This window comes from Phyllobates terribilis, unplaced genomic scaffold, assembly GCF_046119375.1.
Source record: "Phyllobates terribilis strain yellow unplaced genomic scaffold, ASM4611937v1 Scaffold_4__5_contigs__length_816908805, whole genome shotgun sequence".
Taxonomy (NCBI): domain Eukaryota; kingdom Metazoa; phylum Chordata; class Amphibia; order Anura; family Dendrobatidae; genus Phyllobates; species Phyllobates terribilis.
Genome location: NW_027362764.1, coordinates 324,618,464 through 324,624,463, shown reverse-complemented (window position 1 = coordinate 324,624,463; position 6,000 = coordinate 324,618,464).

Sequence of the window (6,000 nt, the reverse complement as noted above, 5' to 3'; positions counted from 1 at the left end):
AATGCCCCATGCAGGATGTCCCCCCCTTTATAATGCCCCATGCAGGATGCCCCCCCTTCTCTTTATAATGCCCCATGCAGGCTGTCCCCCCCCTCTATATAATGCCCCATGCAGGATGTCCCCCCCCTTTATAATGCCCCATGCAGGATGCCCCCCCTTCTCTTTATAATGCCCCATGCAGGCTGTCCCCCCCTCTATATAATGCCCCATGCAGGATGTCCCCCCCCCCTTTATAATGCCCCATGCAGGATGCCCCCCCTTCTCTTTATAATGCCCCATGCAGGCTGTCCCCCCCTCTATATAATGCCCCATGCAGGATGTCCCCCCCCTTTATAATGCCCCATGCCTCCATACATTAAAAAATAAAATCAAATACTCACCTCCCTTCTCCTCACCTGCTACCTGCTGCCCGCTGCCCGCCGCTCGCTGCTCGGCTCCGAACTCCAGCGTTGTCGGTGTCTTCCCGCTCAGCGCTCCCTGTGACGGCTCAGGGGAAGGCGCGGTGTAAAGACGTCACCGCGCCCTCTGACCTGAGACATCACAGGGAGCGCAGAGCAGGAAGACAGCGGATCTGCGGAGGCACGGGGAGAGGTAAGTATCGGGCTGCCGGGGCCCTGAGCAAGCGGCGGAGAAGGGCGGGCACTGACACCGCTCTCCTCCGCCCATAGCCCAGCGGGGTGCGCGACCGCCAGTGGGCCCCTCTGAATGCTCAGGGCCCCGGCATGTGCCCGGGTGCGCCGGGTGCTGACGCCGGCCCTGATATCAAGGACTCATCGGGCGAATGACTCTGGAACTGAAATCGGAGTGCTCACTGACATTTCCCCTCTCTGAAAGTCTGATAAATGCCGGAAAAATGACTAAGTCCAAAAAAAAAAAAATGTTTCAACTTTTTTCAATTTTACCCAGCTGGGATTTATATTCTACCCACACACATTTGAAACTCTCCTGGGGTACCCTCACACATATTATTCCCTCATTTAGTGGATATTTTCACAAAAAACTGAAATTTTCAAAAATTCAGAAAATTGGCTGAAAACAGCTAAATATCAAGGACTCATCGGGCGAATCGCTCTGGAACTGAAATCGGCAAACTCACTGAAATTTCCCCTCTCTAAAAGTCTGATAAACGGCAGAAAAATGACTACGTCCAAAAAAAATTTTTTTTAAACTTTTTTCAATTTTACCCCTGTGGGATATATATTCTACCCACACACATTTGGAACTCTCCTGGGGTACCCTCACACATATTATTCCCTCATTTAGAGGATATTTTCACAAAAAAAGTGAAATTTTCAAAAGTTCAGAAAATTGGCTGAAAACGGCTAAATATCCAGGACTCATCGGGCGAATCGCTCTGGAACTGAAATTGGAACGCTCACTGACATTTCCCCTATCTGAAAGTCTGATAAACGCCGGAAAAATGACTTAAGTCCGAAAAAAATATTTTTTGCAATTTTACCCCCGTGGGATATATATTCTACCCACACACATTTGGAGCTCTCTTGGGGTACCCTCACAAATATGATTCCCTCATTTAGTGGATATTTTCACAAAAATGTAAAATTTTAAAAAATTCAGAAAATTGGCTAAAAACAACTAAATATCAAGGACTCATCGGTCGAATCGCTCTGGAACTGAAAGCGGAACGCTCACTGACATTTCCCATATCTGAAAGTCTGATAAACGCCAGAAAAATGACTAACTTCAAAAAAAATTTTTTTTCAACTTTTTTCAATTTTACCCCCTTGGGATATAAATTTTACCCACACACATTTGGAACTCTCCTGGGTTACCCTCACATATTATTCCCTCATTTAGTGGATATTTTCACAAAAAAGTCAAATTTTCAAAAATTCTGAAAATTGGCTAAAAACGTCTGAATATCTAGGACTCATTGGGCGAATCGCTCTGGAACTGAAATCGGAACGCTCACTGACAATTCCCCTATCTGAAAGTCTGAGAAACGCCGGAAAAATGACTTAAGTAAAAAAAAAACATTTTTTACAAATTTACCCCCGTGGTATATATATTCTACCCACACACATTTGGAACTCTCTTGGGGTACCCTCACACACATTATTCCCTCATTTAGTGGATATTTTCACAAAAAAGTGAAATTTTCAAAAATTCAGACAATTGGCTGAAAACGACTAAATATCAAGGACTCATCAGTCGAATTACTCTGGAACTGAAATCGGAATGCTCACTGACATTTCCCCTATCTGAAAGTCATATAAATGCCGGAAAAATAACTAAGTCCCCCAAAAAGAATTTTTCAACTTTTTTCAATTTTACACACGTGGGATATAAATTCTACACACACACATTTGGAACTGTCCTGGGGTACCCTCACACATATTATTCCCTCATTAAGTGGATATTTTCACAAAAAAGTGAAAGATTTAAAAATTCAGAAAATTGGCTGAAATCGACTAAATATAAAGGACTCATTGGGCAAATGGCTCTGGAACTGAAATCGGAACGCTCACTGAGATTTCAACTCTCTGAAACTCAGATAAATGCCGGAAAAATGACTGTTCAAAAAAAATTTTTTTTCAACTTTTTTCAATTTTACCCCCATGGGATATATATTCTACCGACACACATTTGGAACTCTCCTGGGGTACCCTCACACATATTATTCCCTCATTTACTGGATATTTTCACAAAAAAGTGAAATTTTCAAAAATTCAGAAAATTGGCTGAAAACAACTAAATATCAAAGACTCATCGGGCGAATCGCTCTGGAACTGAAATCGTAATGCTCACTGACATTTCCCCTATCTGAAAGTCTGATAAACGCCGGAAAAATGACTAAGTCCAAAAAAACATTTTTTTCAACTTTTTTCAATTTTACCCCCATGGGATATATATTCTACCCACACACATTTAGAACTCTCCTGGGGTACCCTCACATATATTATTCCATCATTTAGTGGATATTTTCACAAACAACTGAAATTTTCAAAAATTCAAAAAATTGGCTGAAAACAACTAAATATCAAGGACTCATCGGGCAAATCACACTGGAACTGAAATCAGAACGCTCACTGACATGTTCCCTATCTGAAAGTCTGATAAACACCGGAAAAATGACTACGTCCAAAAAAATATTTTTTTCAACTTTTTTCAATTTTACCCCCGTGGGATATATATTCTACCCACACACGAACTCTACTGGGGTTCCCTCACACATATTGTTCCCTCATTTGGTGGATATTTTAAAAAAAAAAGTGAAATTTTTAAAAATTCTGAAATTTGGCTGAAAACGACTAAATATCAAGGACTCATCGGTCGAATTGCTCTTGAACTGAAATCGGAACGCTCACTGACATTTCCCCTATCTGAAAGTCATATAAATGCCGGAAAAATAACTAAGTCCCCCAAAAAATTTTTTAAACTTTTTTCAATTTTACCCCCGTGGGATTTATATTCTACCCACACACATTTGGAACTCTCCTGGGGTACCCTCACACATATTATTCCCTCATTTAGTGGATATTTTCACAAAAAAGTGAAATTTTCAAAAATTCAGGAAATTGTCTGAAAACGACTAAATATCAAGGACTCATCGCGCGAATCGCTCTGGAACTGAAATCGGAATGCTCACTGACATTTCTCCTCTCTGAAAGTCTGATAAACGCCGGAAAAATGACTAAGCCCAAAATAAAATTTTTGTTTTCAACTTTTTTCAATTTTACCCGCGTGGGATATATATTCTACCCACACACATTTGGAACTCTCCTGGGGTACCCTCACACATATTATTCCCTCATTTAGTAGATATTTTCACAAAAAAAGGGACATTTTCAAAAATTCAGAAAATTGGCTGAAAACGGCTAAATATCAAGGACTCATCGGGCAAGTCACTCTGGAACTGAAATTGGAATGCTCACTGACATTTCCCCTATCTGAGAGTCTGGTAAACGCCGGAAAAATTACTCAGTCCAAAAAAATTCTTTTTTCAACTTTTTTCAATTTTACCCCCGTGGGATATATATTCTGCCCACACACATTTGGAACTCTCCTGGGGTACCCTTACACTTATTATTCCCTCATTTAGTGGATATTTTCACAGAAAAGTGAAATTTTCAAAAATTCTGAAAACTGGCTGAAAACGACTAAATATCAAGGACTCATTAGGCGAATCACTCAGGAACTGACATTGGAATGCTCACTGCCATTTCCCCTCTCTGAAAGTCTGATAAACGCCGGAAAAATGACTAAGCCCAAAAAAAAAATTTCTTCAACTTTTTTTAATTTTAACCCCGTGGGATATATATTCTACCCACACACATTTGGAACTCTACTGGGGTACCCTCACATATATTATTCCCTCATTTAGTGGATATTTTCACAAAAAAGTGAAATTTTCAAAAATTCTGAATATTGGCTGAAAACGACTATATATCAAGGACTGATTGGGCGAATCGCTCTGGAACTGAAATCGGAATGCTCACTGTTATTTCCCCTATCTGAAAGTCTGATAAACGCCGGAAAAATGAGTCAGTCCAAAAAAAAATTTTTTAAACTTTTTTCAATTTTAACCCCGTGGGATATATATTCTACCCACACACATTTGGAACTCTCTTGGGGTACCCTCACACATATTATTCCCTCATTTAGTGGATATTTTCACAAAAATGTGAAAATTTCAAAAATTCTGAAAATTGGCTGAAAACGGCTAAATATCAAGGACTCATCAGGCGAATCGCTCTGGAACTGAAATCGGAATGCTCACTGACATTTCCCATCTCTGAAAGTCTGATAAACGCGGGAAAAATGACTAAGCCCAAAAAAAAAAATTTTTCAACTTTTTTCAATTTTACCCCCGTGGGATATATATTCTACCCACACACATTTGGAACTCTCCTGGGGTACCCTCACACATATTATTCCCTTATTTAGTGGATATTTTCACAAAAAAGTGAAATTTTAAAAATTCGGAAAATTGGCTGAAAACGACTAAATATGAAGGAATCATTGGGCGAATCGCTCTGGAACTGAAATCGGAATGCTCACTGACAGTTCCCCTCTCTGAAAGTCTGATAAACGCTGGAAAAGTGACTGAGTCCAAAAAAAAAAAATTATCAACTTTTTTCAATTTTACCCCCGTGGGATTTGTATTCTACCCACACACATTTGGAACTCTCCTGGGATACCCTCACACTTATTATTCCTTCATTTAGTGGATATTTTCACAAAAAAGTGAAGTTTTCGAAAATTCAGGAAATAGTCTGAAAATGACTAAATATCAAGGACTCATTGAGCGAATCGCTCTGGAACTGAAATCGGAATGCTCACTGACATTTCCCCTCTCTGAAAGTCTGAGAAACGCCGGAAAAATAACTAAGTCCCAAAAATTTTTTTTTCCACTTTTGTTCAATTTTAGCCCCGTGGGATATATATTCTACCCACACACATTTGGAACTCTCCTGGGGTCCCCTCACACACATTATTCGTTCAATTAGTGGATATTTTCACAAAAAAGTGAAATTTTCAAAAATTCAGAAAATTGGCTGAAAACGACTAAATATCAAGGACTCATTGGGCGAATCGCTCTGGAACTGAAATCGGAATGCTCACTGACATTTCCCCTCTCTGAAAGTCTGATAAACGCCGGAAAAATGACTAAGTCCAAAAAAAACTATTTTTCAACTTTTTTCAAGTTTACCCCCGTGGGATTTATATTCTACCCACACACATTTGGAACTCTCTTGAGGTACCCTCACATTTATTATTCCCTCATTTAGTGGATATTTTCACAAAAAAGAGAAATTTTCAAAAATTCTGAAAACTGGCTGAAAACGACTAAATATCAAGGACTCATCGGGCGAATCACTCTGGAACTGAAATCGGAATGCTCACTGACATTTCCCCTCTCTGAAAGTCTGATAAACGCCGTAAAAATGACTCAGTCCAAAAAAAAAAATTTTTCAACTTTTTTCAAGTTTAACCCCCGTGGGATATATATTCTACCCACACACATTTGGAACTCTC